Source organism: Crocodylus siamensis, chromosome 1 (genome assembly GCF_052110815.1).
Source record: "Crocodylus siamensis isolate JL-2025a chromosome 1, ASM5211081v1, whole genome shotgun sequence".
NCBI classification, from domain to species: domain Eukaryota; kingdom Metazoa; phylum Chordata; order Crocodylia; family Crocodylidae; genus Crocodylus; species Crocodylus siamensis.
This window is the reverse complement of record NC_143395.1, coordinates 348,824,765-348,847,825: the sequence shown is the minus strand read 5'-3', so window position 1 is coordinate 348,847,825 and position 23,061 is coordinate 348,824,765. Positions and strand designations below refer to the sequence as shown.

At 38.2% G+C, this 23,061-nt stretch overlaps 1 protein-coding gene across 8 annotated transcripts in view; it reads right to left on the bottom strand.

The window, feature by feature from the left end:
* The window catches only part of PCDH9 (protocadherin 9), a 991,597-nt gene that overhangs the window by 217,714 nt on the left and 750,822 nt on the right, over nt 1-23,061 (bottom strand). The gene's annotated exons all lie outside the window — the stretch shown is intronic.

Genomic DNA, 23,061 nt, shown 5'->3' with positions numbered 1-23,061 from the left:
TTAGATACATATAAAACACACACGCATGCACACACACACCCCTGGGAGAAAATAAGTGAATCAACTGAAAACAAAACAAAAAACAAACAAGCTTTAAAAGCAGTAGTACACTCCAATATTAATGCTCTAAAAGATTCCTGGTGTTTAATCATTGTGTCAGGTATCTTCAGAAAGTTAAGGTTTTCTAGTCCCCAGTGTTACTGCTACTGTATAATGACTGCTGTCAGCTAAGTTCAATGTTGTATTTCTGTACCACATTTAGACTATGGTAAAAAAGAGTCATTGCCTAAGGTCCAATATTCTGTAGTCCCATCATTGTCAATAGTATTTCTGAAAGAGTTTCTCTACAACAGTTTGATAAATTGCTTTCCTACTTAAAAAAATCTTAAGTCTCTCAAATGTGTTTTTGTATACACAGTAGAAAAATAAAATGGGAGAAGGTATCCATATTGAAAAATCATAATATATATCTGCAAACATGCTGTGCTGAATATAGTTGAGGTTTGCACTAGGAAATTCTTACCCAGAAGACTGTAAAAGTCATTAACTGTGGGAACATTTACATGAGACATTTACTATGCAATTGCTTAATGAACTGTGCAGTAAATGTCTCAGCATCTACATGTGTGCCCCTATTAAGGTGCACAAAACTTATACACTCTGCAATAAGGTAGGACTACTAGGGTAGCTTGTCATATTTTAGGCTTTAAAGTCTCACCTGTTTATAGATTAGTAAATACGGCATTGTTTAAAGTTTTCTTTTATATTCAGTCTTATTTAATCACTGCTTAAGTTCTGTATAGCTTCATTGCTTTCTGAACTTTTCATTTTGCTGGTGCCTACAATAGCAGCTGGCCTTGCAAACAGCTTATGGCCTTGAGTTTGTTTGCAGGATATTTATTTCCTTTTCTATCACTGTGAGAAGTTTTTCCAAAATAACATAGTAATAGGTTTGTTACCAGCTCAGATTAACTGAATTTGGCAATAACTGGCTGAATCAGAGAGATGAAATGATTTGATATGTTAATGAAATGTGATAAAACGGACCAATGGACAATGCCCAAAGTAAGAAACTGGAAAAAGGCCATATTAAAAGGTGTGCTTGTGATGGGTCTGTTGAACAAAGGAATATACTGACAGGATAAATTATGGACAATATGCTAATTGCAGAGAGACCAATCCAAAAGCCAAGAGTCATCAAAGGAGTAAAGTTAAATAACAGCATAAAAGGGGGAAGCAAGAAAGTTAAGTGTGTCATCATCATCATAAATCCAGCCTTCAACACCTGTCTGGAACATCCCCGCCGATGATACACCCTTTGCTTCAGGAACTGAGTGGCCGTCTTTTCTGTTGAGCAAAGTAACATCTGGGATTGGGTGAGATTATTGTATTGAATGTTTTTTCTCTCTCTGAGTATAGAAACTGCTAAGATAATATTTCTACTAATAAAGTTAGACTTTGAATTTAGGGCACAGAGTTGTCTGTGTTTGTTTTGCAATCTATTTAAGGGTTTAACAATCCCTAAGCACTATCTGGTAGACAGAGGTACAAACAGGACTTGTAAGTACAAGTCCTACCCTTCTGCAGAATTCTTTCATGTGTAGCAGTGCATGTATAGACACGGACCAGCTGGCTGGGGCATCAAGGTGTTTTAGTGCCAGGGCTGCCTCCTAGCTAGCCTCACACTGAAGCACCCTAGTGCCCCAGCCAGCCCTTCCACAGCACCCTGAGACTGATCAGAGCAGCCCAAGGCTGCTGCAACCCAGCTCAATGTGCTGCACCCCAAGCACATGTGCAGACATGTCCCTAGGAGCTTCCCAGGAGCAATAAACTGTGAAACAATAAGCTTTGCAGTGTATTGCTGCCAGCTAATGGCATGTATACTTGCGTCCAGTATGATATAATTGGCCCCATTTATCTGTATGAAATATTATTGCCCAATATACATCAGTGTTATTAGCTCTTCTCAAATTCCCAGCCTACTGGGAACAAGGCACCCAAACCACATAGAATTGTCACATACAGACATATATGCCCATGTGTGTACAAATTTCAGCCTTCAGCAACTGAGGGGAAGAACAGGGGAGTACTCTTCCACTTGGAAAACCTCTTTTTCTATCCTTCATCTTCTGCACCCCTTTTATCTTTATTCTTTTTGTCCCTGATGGATAATATGTTTCTTATCTTTCATAGGTCAGTAGGGCTCAAGATTATTTATTTTTTCCTCCTTGCTACTCTTATACATTTTATAGGGAAACAGAGGCAGACAAAAGTCTTTTGGTAGAGGTGATATTTTTCATTAGACCAACTAGATAGTTGCACAAATAAAAATAGAGAAGCAGATTTTCTTACTTAATTATTGGACCTGGAAGATTTGGACTCCTAAAAATCCAAGGTTTTTTCAATAACCTGAGCTGTGCTTTAAAAAGTGTGCCACATATATCAGCATCATAGGCCTAAAACCCAAAAATGTTAACCAGAACAAAAGTTGAAAGAGGTACTTAGTGGGCATGTCTACATGTGCATTTTAATGCACATTAGCTTATTTTAATGTGCAGTAAAGCGTCACAAAAATGTGCACTTTCGCTAATGCACATTAAAATAAACCAATGAGTCTTTTTCTAGTACTTCACAATAGAGGTACTACATGTAATGTGCGTTAGCAAAAGCACATTAATGAATATGTAGATGTGCCCATTGTTTCACATCACTGCTTTACTGTGGATGCTTAGGTACTGACTGCCTCTTTTTCAAAATGTTACGTTACTACATAGACTAATTGGTATTACTTTTGTAAACACAACTACATTCTAATTGGAACATAAGCATATTACCAGGTTCAGGTTCACTACTTACTGTAAGTACATTTCCTCCTATATTAATACATTTTTCTTTTAGTTCTTTGAACAAATATACTTCCCCCCTGACTCCTGTAAAATGTTTCTCCAGTTTGGAAGTTTCCTAGAATTCTACAGGTATTAGCAAAATACTGTTGGAAATATTTAAAGAGAATTATTACTCTGACAATGTAGACATTTTAAAAAAGAGAGACAAATTATACTGTCATGTATCTGGACTCTGATAATGGGCTTGGTGAACTGCCTATGAAATTTAAACTACACTCTTAATGCAAGACATATTCTGCTGTCAGTTCAGCTCAGACATCTTCAGTATCTTAGGCTTCAGATATGTCATTCTGCAACCCTGATAAAAGAGATATGTATGATGTTGTCAATTAAGGCAATATGCATATGCCAATATGAGTAAACATGTCCATTATCCTACTTTTCATTGTTGGTGGTTAATAGCTTTTACTACCTTCCTTCCCCCTCCCAAACAATGACAGATCTACAGAGCCAAATTATCTGGAATATTTTATGTCAAGTAATTCAGAGGATAGGGGTAGAAAACAAGCAAATGTTATTCTCCTTTGGCTGAAACATGTTAATCCAAAAGCTTTTTTTTTTACTATATAAAATTTTTTAAACCTCCCTAAATTACATAGTAATTAAAAAAAAGTTTTCCTATATAGCTATTCTTCCTGTTCCTGTACAACCTGTTCCTCAGTCTTACTGTCTTTTACATAAATTTGCTCTCCAATAAGAATTTCAATGCCCTTGTTCTCAGCTTTAGACGAAAGATGAAGCCTATAAACTCCAGGCATATCAATCAAAAACAACACAGTCAGCACTAAGTCTAATAATGAAAACCATGATTTCATAAATCATCCTCTATAGGTTGGGGTCATCTTTTAAAAATTTCTTATCAGGTGCAGCTCAAGTTTTCTTCATCTCTCATTCTTCTTTCTTTAATGAAAACAATAGAATGGATGTCAGCATACAAATTATGTGACCCTTTTTTGCTTTAAAACTATTCTGGAAACAAGGAGATTATGCCTTGCTCTGTCCTTGAAATCAGGTGAAGTCAGGATTTTTTTCCCCTAAAGTTCCAAGAACAACTTCTTCTAACTGCCTAGTAATGAGATACATTTTTCTAATCAGATGTGGATTTAATCTAATCATATGCAGATTTGATTTAAAGGATTTTCTGCTCCATGAGGCTTACCATCTGCATTCACTGCCCACCAAACAAAGACTAGTATTTGCCAAACTATCCCTTATTATTGCAGTTCCTTACACAAATCAGGGCCTGATCAACAATAAAATTAAGCACTTCAATTTTAATATAGTAGTTACAGTTCATTGGGGGTGGGTGGGGAAGGGAATAGAAAAAAGCTATATTTCTTTTTTCTTGTTTCAGGTCTAATGCATGAAAAGATGACTTACATGATATGGGTTTATCTGTTATTGATCTGAAATGCAGATGTTTCTGCTTAAGAATACGGGACTTGGTTTACCACTGTGTTTTTCTAGCTTTATTCTGGGGATGATAGTGACTTGCAAGATTCAGTTTTGTAGTATATGTTTAAATCTAACCTGTCCTTCAAATAGATTAATTCTCTCCTACATGCATGGCTCTAAGAAAGGATGCCAAGGGGAAAAAAGAACAAGAAAAACTTTACAAAATTTCCGTTTTGGAATTGCACAAGAAGCCTCACTTTAGTTGACAGGAAATTAAGAAGCTGCAGAAATAAAATGTAGGTAAATAGGTATAAAAGTTGTGCAGCATGCTGGTTAATTGGAACAGTATTGCTTTACAAATACAGCCTGGATCTTGCCTTGCTCCTGTTTCACTTGAAATGTTCCCACTGGTACTGATAGGTGTAGCCACATCAGCTAAGGAACAGAACTAGCCCATTTGGCCACGTTCTGTCCCAAGATACGAATGCAGCCTGCCTAACCGGTATGGGACCTACCCTCACCACACCAGAACACTGAGCTGTAAATTGCCTTTACAAGCCCTCATTACTCTTCAGAAAGAAATCAGACGTTATTCAAAAGATATCAAATTGCTTTACAGCTTAAACAACAACTGAAAATAATTTTGTGTATATGTTAATGGAAATGACAGGCCATTATTATACTGATCCAGAAGGATAAGGTTTTACCAGTGAAAAATTAAGATTCCCTAATCAGCAGGGATCCTAGTTTTCTCTGTTTATGTATCTTTCTATCTATCTATCTATCTATATATAGTGGTGTTTCATTTTAATCATGGAAAATTGGGAAATTGGCTCCGTGGTCAGACCCAGAGAGTAGTAATTGATGGAAGTCAATCATCATGGTGCCTTGTGACCAGTGGGGTCCCCCAAGGCTCTGTCCTTGGACCCATATTGTTCAACATCTTTATTAATGATGTGGACATTGGAGTCAGAAGCAGACTGGTCAAGTTCGCCGATGACACCAAACTTTGGGGCAAAGCATCCACACCAGAAGACAGGTGGGTGATCCAGGCTGACCTGGACAGGCTCAGCAAATGGGCTGATGAGAACCTGATGGTGTTTAACACCAAAAAAACACAAGGTTCTCCATCTTGGGAGGAAAAACCTGCAGCATCCTTATAGGCTCCGCAGTGCTACTCTGGCTAACAGTACGGAAGAAAGAGACTTGACCACAAGATGAACATAAGCCTGCAATGTGATGCTGCACTAGTAAAGTGACCAAAATGCTGGCTTGCATCTATAGATGTTTCTCAAGTAAAACCCGGGACATAATTCTCCCCTTGTACTCAGCCTTGGTGAGGCTGCAGCTGGAGTACTGGATCCAGTTTTGGGCTCCACAATTCAAAAATGATGTGGAGAAGCTTGAGAGAGTCCAGAGAAGAGCCTCGCACATGATCAGGAAAACAGACCTTATAATGACAGGCTGAGAGCTCTGGGACTCTTCAGCCTGGAAAAGTGCAGGCTCAGGGTTGACCTGATGGCCACCTATAAGTTTATCAGGGATGACCACCAGTATTTGGGGGAATGTGTGTTCACCAGAGCGCCCCAAGGGATGATGAGGTTAAACAGTCATGAACTACTGCAGGACTGTTTCAGGCTGGACATAAGGAAGAATTTCTTTACTGTCCGAGCCCCCAAGGTCTGGAACAGCCTGCCATCGGAGGTGGTTCAAGCACCTACTTTGAACACCTTCAAGAGTAAATTGGATGCTTATCTTGCTGGGATCCTATGACTCCAGCTGACTTTCTGCCCTTTGGGCTGGGGGCTGGACTCGATGATCTCCAGAGGTCCCTTCCAGCCGTGATGTCTATGAAACCTATGAAATGTGAATTTGGGGTTACTTTTTTTTTTTTAACAAAAAATTGGGGATTTTTCTTAAATCAGAGAAAACCAGGATCCTAGCTAATCAGTACCAGTCTCAGGTAAACGAGGTACTAAAAAGTACAAAGGAAATGCCCATGTCTTTCTTTTCTTTTTTTCTCTGTGTGTTTCAATGATAGAAAAGGTAGCTGAACAAACTTAAGAGATCAAATGCAGGCAGACTGCAATACCCAAATACATGACATCTTTTGGGTTTTGGGGAAAATCATTTAATTTCTGGAAAGCCTGTGTCATTTATTTAGTAAACAGTGAGCTCCCAGAACAGAAATAAAATATTTGAGGGGAATTATGATCTACAAACAGCTTATCTTTACCAACTTTGCTAAATTGCTACTGTACATATGCTTCCATCCATAATTCTACTGAATTAATGGAATGTATCATCTATCCTGCTCCATATGGGCTTGTGACCCACTGACCTACAGTATATTTTTATGATGAATCTTGAACTACAGAAATCAGTGTTAAACATTTATTAAGTCTGCCATTGACCATACTGATTAAAATGATCTAGAAAACTTCTTACAAGAGTAGCATAAATTATCTACCCTTTTAAATTGTCTTTGTATGTACTGGAAAACTATTCTAGACCTTATTTTATGATTTTTAAACATACATGCCCTGATGAATAATCAAATATTACAAAGGACTTCCTGAAATGCATAGGAAAAATGTGTCCAAGGAAACAACTGCTTAAAGGCAAACTCATAATAATTCCAGAAGGTACTTCATAGGCATGGTGTAGGAAAGGTATGGTATTTATTGAGGTGAGGGGAAAAGGAATCAGTCCATTTTTTTCTGCATGGCTTTTGGTTAGTCAACTTACATCCATGTGAAAATATCACAGTGTCAGTGACCCCTGCAAACTATCATCTTGTCTCTGTACTGTTGTACAGCTGTAAATGACTGGTTATCCTGAAAGGAGTCACACTGCAAAGGTGAGGAAAGGGGAGTAAAACATCATGCATAAAGCAACTGTTCACTTTCGGCAGCTCCTGAGTCTTTGAATCCAGGCATCCCTGTAGATCTTTTGCATGTATTGGGTGGGAGTCCTGTCATCTGCCGCTTCTGCAACTTCCCAAACACCTTAGCCCTGCAGCAGTGTTTCCAAGGACACTCTAGGAGAGAAACTTCTGTGATCTTTTCTGACATATTCTTCAGTAAGTGTGGGTCAATAAGAAATACTATAAACCTGAGTGTCTTAACTCAGCAGTTAACTGTTCTCATGATTGGGGTTTACTCACCATGACCACAGATACAGGCTATATGCAAGCAATACTGTGAAGGCCATACAGAAATCAATGGAAGAATTTCAAATGAATCAACCACAGCCTCTTACAACCTACTGTTGCCATGTTCTTAATGCTTTATATATGGACTTTACCCCCCCTTCAACCAAAATTAAAATCTATGAGCCTCAAAAGTGCTCTATCTTACTAGGATGATACTCAGATAATTCTATACTTGTTTGTAAAATGCCAGGCACACCTATGAAACTATGCAAATGATATTTTTTATCATGTTAATAGATTTAATAGGATCTATAGTTTTGAAAAGATGACTGTAATTTTACAGTCGTTATTACCTACATATATCTCTTTGAGGCCATCAGTTGAATGGATACAGCTCAGAGCAAAACGCAAAATCAGGGCATGTATGTTTTTAAAAAAATTGCCTTTAAAAAAAGATATAAAGCCAGCCAAGGATTTGTATTAAATTTTATACATCTGAACTGAAACATTTTACAGTAATTTACTTTGTTTCTCTGCATGGCCTATTTCAGGGATACTTTTGTATTAAGGTCAATGCTGTTACACAATTAGATTCAGTATGGCTGTTTTAAAAATATAGATAATATTCATGCTCCAAGGGGTGGGCAAGGCAATGTTACAAATTCACTGTAGAAGACATTCTTTTAAAATAATATCCTTAAAGACAACTCTGAAAAAGCATATGCAGTTCAAGTTCTCAACTATTTTCTTAACTCCATGGCCATTTCTCCATGGGTCCTGAACTCATGAACTGTGAGAGCCCTGACTTAGATTATTGTGAATGTATATTTGATGAAATCCATTGTACCCAGCCAAATAATACTCTCAGAGAAGCTCCCAAAGATGCATTGTTTTTCCTCCATATTTTCATATACATTAATTGGTCAAGCAGGGTCATTTTGCAATAAATGTTTCATCAACTCCCTGTTCCTAGAATATGTTTTAGAGCTACCGATAGGAAAGTTGAAGGTATTGTTCAAATATAAGGAAAAATTACATTTTTTTCCCCCAGAAGTTCCATGGTAAGTAACTTTTATTACCATGGATTTCGTACCAGAGAAGGGTTTCCAGATCATGGCTTTCAGATCATGATAATGGCTAAATTATGAAGTGTATGTCCTGAAGAAAGAATCCTTGATCGATGATGATTAATGATATTATACACACCCTTCATTATACATATGCATTACATATTCCATCCACATTTTTCTTTCAGCCATTTTTCCGTACTCAGCAAGGCTAGTATATTGCACTAAAAAGGAATATGTGATAATGTATAAATACAATGACAAAACATAAAATACAAGACTTCCAGATTTTTGCTAGGGTTGAGTAAAGTTCTTGTTCTATATTATAAGAATTCTCGAAGTATCATCCTAACATGATTTGAAATCCTTCTGTTTTAGAAGAAATTAGTGTATGACCAGAGATTATGTCTCTTTTCTACTACTCATTATTACTAACCTGAGGAAGTTTGTAATAATTCAATTTAATTTATATCTCCCTGAAGTAGTGCAATTCAATGGATAATGCATGCAGAGCTTCTGTATTAATAACACCTAGCTGGAGACAGCAGAATACATATGGCACATAGTGCTTACAATTAAGTAGCAGGACTTGAGACAGAGGCATTTATGTCAGTAGCTTTGCACTTCTTAGGAAAGGAAGTAATGGACCCTAAGGCAAAACTGAGGGATCACTTTATCTAATATGATTAAAACTATTGATAATTCCTGAAGTGTAGGTTTTAACTGTTGTTATATATTTAATTGCTTTACAGTTTAATGGGAAAGTGGGAACATTGACTGTGCTATAAACTTAATAACTGGGGGTCATACTTCATTTTCAGTTTCACCATTATTAGTTCGGAGTAGCATCATTGATTCCTTATATCGAAAGACTGAAATGGTCTGTGCACCTCAGTTTTACTCATCTGTTAAATGAGTGGAATAACATAACCTGTCAGCCAGGTGTGTTGTGGTGCTCACTTGAACTTTGGGAAGCAGTTTAAAATTCTTACAAGCTAAAATCTGTAAAGACTGAAGTCTTTATTCATGTTTAATTATCATTATTTGGACAAAGTGCTATTAAAGACAATGAGTTTTCCCTGAGTGAGACTTCAGTTTTTGGCCTGTTATTAATTTTAATGTTATATTACCACTCTTGGCCACAGTTCAGCAATGCTGTCAACAAAGTAAGGGATGAGGCAGTTGAAGATTGCTGGTAGGCTTGAGGGTGCTAATGGTTGCCACAGAGAGTCCCTGATTCTGATCTACAGACAATCAGAGACCTTGTTAAAGCTGATGAACAGGGATCCTGGTTTTCTCTGATAAAAAAATCCCCAATCTTCAAATTAAAATAAGTAACCTAAAATCCACATTTTTCCATGATTAAAATGAAACACTACTATATATACATTAGTGACATTTAGTTTTAATCATGGAAAATTTTGGATTCTGGGTTACTTTTTTTAATCTGAAAATCGGGGATTTTTTTGTTTTTATCAAAGAAAAGCAGGATCCCTGCTGGTAAGCATGTTGAAAATACTTCATGCATGGCTAAGTGGGAGAATAGGAGAGGCAAGGATTTTTTGTTATATTTTTTATTGAACCAACTGTAAATTTGGGAGAGATCTTGGACAACTGTTGGGCATGAAGTGTGTTTCCTCAGGTTGGGTACTTCATGCCCGAAAGCTTGTCCAACAGCTTTCACAACTATTTGTCCAATATCTTTGCCTCTTGAACATGGGACTACCTAGATCACACAGGTGCAACAACACAACCACCCTATTACATGGAATGAAATGCTTCTTTATGTAGTGATAGTTGAAAATAGAGGAAATCACAACTCAGGGTACCGAGTCACATGTTATCTAATCAGAAATTAAGTTATGCAATCTGAGGAGTTTCTCTGGGACTGATAACAAATGCAGGGACAAAGAATTTACTGGTCAGGCTGTGGCTAAGAGGCAAACAGAAAACAAAAGTTGTAGTCATGAAAGTGGTCCTGATAGGGGCCTTCTGGAAAGTCAGTCATGGAAATAGCACTTTTTTTTTTACATTCTTTGTAGATTAACAGAACTACATCAAAGTAATACCAGAAACTGATATAACCAGTTTCACTTTATAATTGAAACAACCTGGCAAGTCCTCAAATACTGGCTAATATTGCCTGGGCTCATGGGGCAACAGTTCCTTGTCCCCCAAACCCCATGCACTTGCAAACAAGGCAACTTAAATTTTGAACTCAGCCATGTTTTCTTTGGTATCTATGGGCATTTTTACACATGTTCCTGAGGTGGGGGGCAGTGGAGTTAATTAAAGCAGCTCTTGGTCCCCACACTTCAAAACGGCAGTGGGGGCACTTAGTCTAAAGCTCATTGAACAATCTTTAAATATAGCACCCCTGTTCCATCTTAAACTGTGGGGATGCTGATACGTGAGGCATGGAGGCTGGCTGGAGCATGGTAATTGCCATGCTCCAGCAGACTCAATTAATTGAGTCTGCTCTGGTGTGCCATAGTTACAGCACTTCAGAGTAGACTCCGTGCTTGTGTATAGACACCCTATCATTCTACTTAGTTCCTCACTATATTCCAACAGTCTGACCAGATCCCATCCTGTACTCTTATAGGTTTTCAGAGGAATAGAAGATTTTAGTATCCAAATACCTTTCTTCCAGTCTCCCTGTATCTTTCCCTTCTATTCTTCACTCCGCCCTCCGAAGTTTTGCAACCCTCCATCTCCTCTTCGTTTTCCTTTCAGTCAGGACTCACACTCTGGTTTCAACTGCAGCCACAAAGTCTGCATGTTCCTCCTGTGCTAGAAAGAGCTAGTGGGAGTGCAGAGTGTTAGAGAAGACAACATAACAGGAAGCAGCAGTCTTTGTGGATCTTTTAGATGCCAATTTGGTTGAGCTCAGGTTACTGAGTAGCGGGTCTCCTTACAGCAGCATTTATTTGGCCGGTGACAGTGTACCACATTCCTGGTACACTCTACTAGCTTGTGGCAGTAGTCTAGTTTTTATCCACTACCCTTTCTGTCTTTGGATTCCACACAGAAGAACAAATGGCTAAATGGAGACGGTGATTCCTAAGGAAGATATGATCTATATTTAACAATTTGTGTGGATCAGGCCACTGTGTTTGAGGATACCATGCTGGTTAGTTTGGTTCCTCATGTCCAGCTTGCTGCTTTTATGTTTTACCAAGATGGACATGGATATTTATGAAAGAATTCCTTTTGGATAACTTCCCTTTGCAAAAGACTATTGCAAATTTTCCTTGAAATGTAACAGCTATTGAACAGGCTATTGTTATGGCAGTCAGAATAAACATTTTGAATTCGCAATTGTCTGATTCAAACAGACAACAACAGATCAGATGATTATCTTAAAAGCAGTTTGGAAACCTTTCCTCTGTATTCTAAATGATGGGAACAACCAGAGTTAAAATAGGGCCTGTGTAATAACAAGTTTTAAATGAGCCCCAGTAAGAGTTAACACAAGATTTCTTATATTTAGTTAATGCCATGTTGAATACTATTAATATAATTTATTCGTTTGAGATGTCAAATCTTTGCATTCATTATGTAACACCTGTGTGTTCATGGGCAAGGTGAACCTCATTGTTCGCCCACCGAGGGTACAAATAATAGGAATAATAATGATTCATTTTATTCTACCCTCCACTAACCTTGAATCACAATCAGAAATGTATACTTTCTAGGATGATAAACCATAACGGTCAAATACAAGATGTTTTCTACTAGGTATAAACTGGTATAAAATGCTGTCTTACATATGTTGAGAGAACTATGAAGTGAAACAAAAGCTACTGCTGTAAGATTGATTCTTTGTTAAGAATCAGGTCTTGATTTTATACAACAAGTTACAGATACTTCATGCTCATGCTTCTTGAAAAGAGAACACTCGCACATTTTGCTTAAATAAACCATAACTATATTTTACTTTCTTTTAAACATCTCTGCTTTCATGCTTGCAGGATAGCCACAGCATTGAAACAACTTTATATTGAAAAATGTTGGATGACTGCAAGCATTTAAGACTGAAAGTACTACATGCAGCAGAAGTGTTGTAGTGCTTGAAGAAATTAAATTTATTACACAACATCCCAGAGATTACCCAAGACTTGAGGGAAAATGGCCATAAATATGTCCCCTGCAAGATACTAGAAAGGAAAGTCAGATATTAAATCAATATGCTGCTTATTTAGTAAGAAAGCAGACGATGTCCTAATTATGTTGTTGAATATTCGTCTTGTTTTACAGCTACTTGGACAGTGAAGGATTACCTGGAGCAGATGACCACTGGCCAGATTCTGTATCACCTGTTGTGTATACAGGTAGATTTAGAGCATGTATATGTGTTATAAGATTGCCCTAACCTTGGTTAGGACAATGTGTGCAAGACTTCCCAGGGCTTAGGTTGCTCTAAGAATGGTGAGCCCTATACAAGGTTAGTTCATGTCACAGGTGAACTAACTTTAGTTTGGCAAAAGGTTAACCTGATCTAGCAAGGGTTAACTTGGCCTAGTGAATGCTTGTATGCATTCACATCATAACCCTGAGACTGGGAAAGCCCAGCCACTTGCCACAGCTCCTGCCTCAGACCTAACCAATCCTCACCTTGACCTGCCAACCACCCAAATCTGCCAGACCTCCCATGGACCTGCCAGTCATCTCAGCCCTCCCCACACAATCCTGCAAATCCCTTCCCCTTCCACCTTTGACTTACTTGCCTCCAGTTGCACCTCCTTCTGGCAAGCAGTGAATACTTGCATTCATGGAACCTGACTCGTGTTTAGGTGGCTTAAATTAAGCCACATAAACCTGAGCGGGGTCCTGTGAACAATTGTTCACACTCTTAGGCATTTCAATGTGATTCTATTCCACCTTGTTTGAGTCTCTGAACAAATGAATGCAAAAGGTAGCTGGATCTTCTTCCTCCTTGCTGCTTTGTTGCAACTCATTCATGATGATAATGGGTATGATTATGTGTTACAAAATAGATGAACATGGTGAAACAGAATTGCACAAAGGTTCCCAACTCCACTTAGAGTCCTAATAGGTGAAACAAAATCTGGTCCCATGTCTTGAGAGGCAGCTCTGTTAGTATCTTTATATCTGCTGTGATGAGTTTATGCTAAACTTTTACATGAAACTTTGTTCTGGCTTGCAGCAAGCTTTCACACACAGTTTGCATCCTTTTAAATCTGAATGTGCAAATTTATATGCATTAATCAGTATTCGTCTGATAATCACTGGGGAGTTTGTTTTTTAAAATAGTCATTCCTTGGATGTAATATGGGAAGGCAAACTATCTAACTGATCTGTTCCTGCAACATGAGAAAAGGAAAATATCATCAACTCTTATTGTGTTCTTGGTCCAGAAATACAAAATTTGGGAGTAACATACTTTTCTACCTGCCTGCATGTCTGGGAACCAGTTACAGTTACAAAGAGTACATCTTCATATCAAATTAATTCTCATGAATAAGCTCCGGAGCTTACTGCTGCATTTTTATGTGGGCCTGGAATCACAGCACACTGAGATGATTCAGAGCAGCCCCAGGTGGCAGGGGGCCCAAGGATTCAGCTTGCCAACCCAGGGGTGCTCCTCTTGGCTCAGCATGCTGTGGAGGGGCTGCCTGGGGCACAAGAGGGCTTCAGCACAAGGGTAGCTGGCATGCAGCTCCTGCACTGAAGCACCCTTGTGCCCCAGACAGCCAGGGCAACATCTATGTATGTGGAAAAAACTTGTATTTACTAATTACAACTAATGGCAACCTAAAAGGGGTACACATGTAGATATGCAACATTTACTGCTCAGCTAAAGTCTGCTACTCAGGAAGTGTAGCCATGCCCACAGATTGGCACGAAGAAGTGAAGATGGATTCATTGTGACAAGGGCAGAAGCAGGACTAGAGGATAAGTTCACCTGATGAAAATGAACCAGAAGAGGTATCCACATGTACTGCCTCTACCATTCCCTAGGCATGTGTAAGACAGCAACCCTGGGTCTTGTGAAAATGATTCAAAACTTTGTAGAATAAACCATTTGGATTGTTGAGAAAAGGAGAAAGAGAGGGGGAGAGAGAGAGAGAAAGAGAGAGAATGGGGAAGAGAGAGGGAGAGAAAGAAAGCAATATGTATATAATTGTATTTCCATTTCAAGCAAACATAGTGTACACATCCATTCCATAATCAGTCATTTTTCTCATCTCATGTTTTAAATATTACATACTATGGACCAGATGCACATTATTATATAAATCATGTCATTATGTTGATTTATACAAACTGAGAGTCTGGCCATATTCTTATCTATGTAAACATGTATCACGTGTGTGTGTGTGTGTGTGTGTGAGAGAGAGAGAGAGAGTGTCCACACAAAAGACACAAAAAAGCCTTATGCTAACCATATGATAGTATGTGCCTATGCTAATAAGGCATGTTCAGACTATTAGGTTTGTGCCTGCATTTACATGCACGCGTCTTTCCTTTGCAGTGGTTTATGTTACAGTAATGAAGTCCCCATTAGCAAACAGACTTTTAAAAATAGGCTGGCAGCACATATATCACCTGTTTTAATTTATGTAAACTTCAACAGGCATTTTGGTGACAGGACCAGAGACTAGTAACAGCCTGCATTAGGATGTCTTTGCAAAACAGAGTAACTAGCTTTTAAAAGATACACAACTTTCTTTTTATGTGACTGATCTGTGGCAGTCCCATTAGAACAAGATATATGCTTTCACATTATCCTGACAAGGGATTACACTAAATAAAATGTTTTTGACTGACATGAGTTTCCTATTACTCAGTTTGTCCTTTGCTGCCAAAACAGGAATGCAAAGAAACACATAACAAGAAAGTAGTCCTTTGTCCCTAGACTCCTTGAAATAATTTGTAGGAACCCGGTATTACTCAACCAGCTCTGAAATTCATGGATGTTCTTGATTTTGGTTTTTCTAATGTCCTTTCTCCTATTCTAACCATGATAATATACCCTTTACAAATCTTTCTGTTTCTCAAAAGATTATTACCACAATGGTAGAGAATTCCTCGACAATAGGTTTATTTTGACAGTTCTCCATTTTTACAGAATTTTTCTTTCATCTCAGATTAGCAGCTTTTTATCACTTGCCTCATACATTATGCTTTCATATTTTGTTTTCAGTCCAGGAGATGGAAAAAGTGATTAACATAAGCTGTATCACAATAATCTTGAAACAGTAAAAAATGTTGATCCTGGCAAACTATGGCCAAAATAGAATAAACCAGTTGCTGAAGCATTCTGAAACAGACAGCCCATGGTCCAGTTTCTAATATACCCAGCAAGACTTTTAGCTCCTTATACTGGATGTTAGCATTACAACTCCAGAAATACATATTTATGTGCAGGAACACCTCCCATTGCACAATGCTTTGTGGAGAAAGGCAGTCTTTCTCCATTAACTGAGTCAAAAGAAGGATCCCTCCCTGGCCAAACCAATATGTTAAATGTGTCCCTGCTAGAAATAATTGTTTCTGTATATAATATTTGTTCTCCCTATCGGAAGGCATGCATCAGAGTTGATGCTTTCTACATTGCCACTGATGTATCCACCAACTGGAGGCCAGAAACTATAATAGCTTTAACTGCTTGACAGAATCCTCCAACCCACTGTCAAAAGGGGTTTTTGTGCACATTACTGAAGCAGAGACAAATCAGAACCCCGGTGGCCCAGAGGCAGGAGTCCTACAAGATGAGCCAAATGGGAGGGGAGAAGAAACTGAGTGATGCGTCTCAGCTGGCAGTTGCTCTTTGCATATCTTATCGCTGGGTCTGAATCGGCAGCTCAGCGTTTCCATGGAATCTGATGTTTCTGCCTCACCAAGTCAAAATTGTGAAACAATTACGATCTATATCTAACTACCCTTGTGGTTCAAGTAAGCTGTGCACTTGCTGCCAATCCATGTTTAAATGTCGGGTCCAACTGTATCACCTCATTAAGCAATATTTTCCCAACAATTTTGTGTATGTAAACATTGAACAAAAGGCTAAATATTGTACCAAAAAAAAAAGAGCAGAGAACTGAATACTGCACAGCAGGGTTCAATGTTGGCAGCCAAATGCCTTCCCTGCGGTTGGAAGACAGCTTGGGTAACTATTCCAAAGATTAATGAGCAATCAGTTCTAAATTAAACCAAAACCTATGTTTAAATCTCCCCCAAGCTCCCCTTCCCCACATACCCTTTGTGACTCAGAACATAAGTTAGACTAGCAGAGATGAAATGCAGTAGTTGGCTTTTCATGTGTTGTAGAACATTATTAGCAGAGTGAAAAATTGCTTCTGAAACATTTCCTTCACATTTTTCATCATTTTTTTCCTAAGCAATTTGAAAGGAAATGGGCCATGATGAGGTTTGCAGTTTCTGCAACAGGATGTAGACAGAAGCTTTCTGTCAGTCATTCCTAGGAATGCTAAACTTGCCTTTTTTGAAGCTAGAAGAAAAATACTGGATTTGTTAAAATCACGGCAGTGCTCATGAGCCACTTTGACACTGGATTTCACTTTTTAGCCATTGACAAAGCATCTTTGATAATATGAACAGGTTTTTCATACTGAGCATTGTTAAAGGGAGTCATTATCATCTGATGGCTTTTTCATAATAAAAATATGTGAAATCTTACAACTCCTCATCTCACCTCCAGCAGAAGATGGAGGGAACAGCAGGGGAAAATTTGTATGGCTATAGTCCGTGCTGAACTTTCTGGGCACAAAGGACTTCAGTCTCCGAGGATGTCAGTCCATTACCTTTTATCATTATGAATTTACCTGGAAGTCTGAAAGGTCCTTGATGTAAGGTACCCAAGGTTGCTTGTGAAAGCACAAGACTACACTCTGTGTCTGAGTGTGTTCCTTTGAGTCCTGTGTTCTTATACTCCAGTTTGTACATGGAATTCAGAAATATGAATAGAAAAGTTAAAAGAATGGAAAAAGGAACAACAATGTCTGTCCTACCTTTTAACAGTATTAATATATCTTCTTCCTTGCACCATGTATCATAGGCTGCAAAAAGACATCACCTTTACACCTCCACAAAAAATTTTCTGGAGGCACAAAGAAAAAGCAAACAAATGGCAATATCTTTCATCATACCACAAATGCCCAAATTTGTGGTCCCAACAAAAGGTAGTATAACTTTGTGCTGCTATTTTGCAGTTGGTCTCTCCAATCATTCTGAGCAAGTGCCCCCAGGGCTTCATGGGCCTCATGCTGGTTGGGTTTTCCCTGTCTGCAGACTGTACCCCAAGTCAGTATCAATGGGCAATTTGGGCATGCTTTTGCAAGCAGGGAACCCCGCTGACTCGGACTTCAGGCATGACTCACAAACAGGGTTCCCCCATTTGCAAATGCAAAGCCCAAGTGTTGTTCTACATGATTGGGCCCTTGGAGCCCCGGGATGTCTGGGGATTAACTCTGCAGTATGATGGTTTGTCCAAAGAAGCACTAAGCTGTGTCTGGACATATCCCTGCACAGCTGATCCATTTCATTTGGTGACATCTGTTTTGTCATAATGATATTGGGTAGCATTCCTTTAAATACTGTCGTTTTACAGCTCTTACTGTAGCAGCTACCAACACACTATTCTGCAGTGTTTATCTAGGCATCCATACATTTGTATGCTATCAGTAAACACTCTTATTTAGAGCCTATTTTTGTCCACAAGATGTCCTCATATTTTTCGTGTTGCATAAAGAAATAAGGCATAAGAGAAAGTCTTTCTTCCTCTCCTTAAGTGGAAGCTACTCTTCTGCTATAAAAGCTGTGGACACCAGTTAAAGTACAATGAACTGCAGACTATGTAGGGAATTTTTTAAAGGGAAAGTTATTACAAAGGGGAAATATAGAACAAAGTATGTTCCCATTAATATTGACCTACAATAGCATGACTAGTAGAAACGTGGCAGATGTGCATGCACAAAGTCTCATGTCTGAATGTCAGCCTTAATTATAAAACCACTAAACAAATAACAAATGGCATAAGTCTCTCTCATTCTAAATATATATATACACACATGCAGCATGCACACAGACACATATATAAGTGCATATAAGGGATAGCAGCAATTCAGTACAAGTGACCAGGAAAAAAGAAGTAAATCAGTAAGCAAATCTATTTTCATAAACTCCCTTCAGTGGTAAAATGTCTATGCTACATGAAGAAATAATCAAACTGCTACAGATATGTCACAGGTCAACTACAGTGATGTTAGTTATACACTGAAATTTAGATGACTATAATGGATTACAAGCATTATCAAAAACAGTTTAAAGACTATTTTAAAATGCATTGCAAGAAATAAACTATATAATGTATTGTTTACATGTGTTTGGTGTGGAAAAATAAAATTAAAAAAATGCTTCAATCTTAAAAATCATCTGCTATAAATAACAGATAATACTCAAGAAGAGAAAATGATTAACTTCCAATTAATCTTTCATAACATTTTTCCATATATTTGTGTGGTTAATGCATAAGCACAAACAAATTACTTTATTTATAAACAAACCCATTTCTATTATTCTTCATCACTGAAAGTTAGGCCCCTGAGATGATTCCTGGTTCCAACAAAAATCAATGAAAATGTTGGGACTTTCCCCAATATGTCATAAGACAGATGTCCAAACTGTGACATCCACTGACTTCAGCTGCTTTTGAAAATATACAGATATCACATTTATGCCCTATTAGATACTGTGTATAAACGCCTTTCTGCACAGTAACACTGTGTGTATGAGCTGACTTGGGACTAACTTTAGTCCCAAGTCAGTCCAAACACAGCATTAACGCACTTTAACACCTGCATGTGAAGATACCGGCCTATTCCTGCTTACTGTGCAGTAATTTACTGCATAGTAAATTTAAGCTGGCATACATGTGCATGTAGACACATCCAGAAATCTCAAAAAATGACCCCCATTTTCCTGATCTAACCATTTGATCAAAGTGGTAACATCTGTGTGCACACATGCTGATGTATTGGGGTTTTTTGAGACTAGAAGTGATCATTTCTTCCTCACTTTCTCCTCTTTTCAGGGTCTGTATTTTATATTTGTTCCTAGAATTCCCTTCTGCTTCTGGTTTCACATGCATCTGCACATAAGCACAGTATGAAACGTATATATATATATATATATATGCACACACACACACCTGCTCTGTGTAGTTTCTGAGCAATTTCTCAGAGAGCAAGACCTGCCTGAAGAATACTGTACTCACCTTTGGAAGATTTAATTTGGGCTATTTCCATAAATGCAATCCATCTGAGAGCTGCTTGCACATGGTATGATTGTTATTGCCAGGTCAAGCTTTCCCATCATAAAGTGATGCTAGTAAATGATTTACTTCATCCTAATTCAGTACTTAGATATGTAAACAAGAAAAATAAAGTATAAATGGGAAGAAAATCATAAATGAGTTCTTGTTGCTTTTGCCAAGCTGTGTGTTCATGTTATTTTATCACTATCTTGTTAGAGAGATTATTCTGTTAAATTCAAATAAATGGAAAGTAATGGAAAAATGAAAAGGGACCTGAATTGCCTGTGAAAGAGCTGAATAAATACAGGTTTATCACAATGGTTATTAATTTCCGTGGATCCAAAAGTGCCTTTTTCTGACATGTATCAGATTATTCTTTTTATTTTACTTTCTATTATTCCTCTTTCTACATATTTATTTTGGGTAACCAGTTTGCTAGGTGGAACCAGTATCACTGACAGTTCTACGTTTTATTTTCCCCACCCATTCAAGGTTTAATTGAAAACTCAATTAAATGGGGCCTATTCCATCTATTAGGCACCTACATGTGATTCTGTTCTACCCTGTTTAAGTCCAGCAAGTTAATGTTTCTGCTCTAGCAACACAACATCACCTTTCCCTTTTAGTATAAACCCCTTCCCCAAGGAAGAATGTCTAACAATGGGGGTTGTGTGATTTAAATTCACAACTTCAGTTAGTTTGGTTTAATTTTCTTGAAAGTCCCTTTGCAAGCATGCCCTTATATGTTATCCTGCTATTGGTTCCGGAACTAAACGCTGAAATGCTAGTATCTCATATGAAAATGAACTTTAGTCTAAATTGGAACTTGCATTCCCATAAGAACCTGTGAAAAATCTGGAAATATACAGTTAAAAGGAGAGGTTAATCAAAGGCTAATAGTCCTTAAGATTTAGTAAAAACGAAGCATGGAGGACTGAATGGAAAGGACACTAGCAGATTTTCACATGTTAACTCATTTCAGCTGGAAGTCCCACAGGAACAGAAAGTGGCTATCCTACCTCTGTTGCTTGGACGAGAATAGTCTAGGGATACACTGAAACATTACTGACTAATGAATCTGAAATCAGTTGTGGGGAAGGTGTTATAAGGTACATTTAGGAATTCAAAAAAAGGAATACTCTTAGGTGTAGCTTAGATTAGAACACCCAGCTACATTAGGGAAAAGGGAATCAGTCCCGAAGTGACTTGGAGGATTCTTACCTCCTACAGATACAAAATGAGTCTTACCATTTGGATTCCATGGAGCATAATTTAAAACCTGAATAGGACTATGTAAATAACTGATTTTCTGGTCTGGCTGGCAAACAAAACAAAACAAAACCAAACCCCTGCTTACTGAAAACCCGAAGTTTTTTTCTTTCTTTCTTTTTTTACCTAAAATATTCAATATGATATAACATGAAATATGATGGTTTAGGCACATATATAAAAGGCTAGATTCCAAAAACTACTAGAAGACAAAGGGATGCTGCTGCCCTACTTTTATGCAGTACCCCAGGAGTTAGACCACTGATGCATGATGGAGGAGACCAGGGTTCTTTCCCCGAAGAGACTTTGAGCAGGGTCTTGGGTATGTTAGCACAGGGTGCTCTCAGTCTTATTTGGAAAGTGCATACATTCACTTTATATGGATAATTATACATTTATGGGAACAGAGACATGAACCAAGGTCCCTTATCTTTTGGGGGAATGTCCCACTCAGCAGGCCACAGACATGCTCTTAATGTTTCTCTCTTTGGATCAGCAAATGTTTAAACAGTACACACAAATCAAAACAGCTGCAACAAGGACTAAGGGAAACCCAGTTCAGAAAACCCTAAAGCCTTATGATTAGAGAACTCTTTGGAGATACAGTTTCAAATCCTCAGGAAGTAGACAGGATTAAACCTGAGTTTTCCATTTACTGTGTGTCTAGTTTACAAAAGCAGGTAGGTATTTTAATACAACCCCTCCCCCCCCCCCAAAAAAAAAAATTACAAATCCAGCTCAAACTATTTGGCAACTTCAACCTGGAATTTGCAGGTTAACTGAAATGGCTTTGTTTGGTGAAAGTATGTCACTGAAAAAAAATCATCCATCTCTAAAAAGAGAGTATTGTAAGGTGCAAGCACAAAAGAAAAGCTCTTACGAACAGACCTTCAGCTATCCTACAGCAAATATACCCATTTTGTGAAACAAAGGAAAACTATAGATAGCTTACTTGACAACTTGGGCATTTCTCCCGCTTAGCAGACTCCTTAAAAAAACTAAGAAATGCCACAGCAGCTTTTATGGTATCCTCATCCCCAGGGTTCAATTACACTTTGACTCTTGGAAGGGGAGAGGGGGAGTCTGCAAAAAAAAAATTGGGCTGCCCATCACAATATCCTAATAGAATCAGAGACCCCCCAGCTTATGATTTTCAAATCTTACGGGGAGGCTCTTATCTCTTATTGGGAGACCCAGCCCCACCCCGCAAAGCTCAAAACCTGCTCTTGCCCCTTCCTAGTGCAGAAAAGTGCAGAGGATCACACCTCTATGGATTTCCCAACACTGCAGTAATCCATTGACAACCAGGATAGGTTGGGGGTCTAAATCAGGCCACTGGCCCACCACTGAGCAGGCCATTAAACAGAAGCAGTCCACCTTTCCACCTCCCTTTCCTCTTGAAGTTTGTTGAATATTCTCTAGCTATAAATCCATGTCTACTTAGGCAGACATTTTTCATTTGTTTGTTTGATTTTAATTTGGTACTTTCCAATACCAACTGAAAAGTGTCACATAAAAATGTGAAATTATAGTAGGCAACCAATACTTGTTGAAAGCACACAGAACACAGAATTTTTATCAATACCCCACTGTATACCAGGGAGATTGTTTCCATATAGAGTTTGGAAATGTTTAAGGGTTGGGACAGGGATTGAGGCGTAAATTAGTTTTACAGATGCTAAAAATTATGTAGTTCTGTGAGGCTAAATTTACGGCAAGAAGTCCTGAGTTTCTTGTAGGGCCTTCAAAATATTCAGTCCAATATTTTTAGTTTTACCTGTTCCAGAGTTATCTGTAAATCTATACATTAGACACATATACCTACTGCTGTCTTTGTTTTTCTTTAAACTGGAATTGAAAGTAGGCAAAGCTAAACACTGCTAGAATATTACATAGACTTTTGTTATAAAGGCTAGAGCATGTGTGCAGAGTACTTTTAGTATTATCAGATCAAAGTGGCCAAAACTC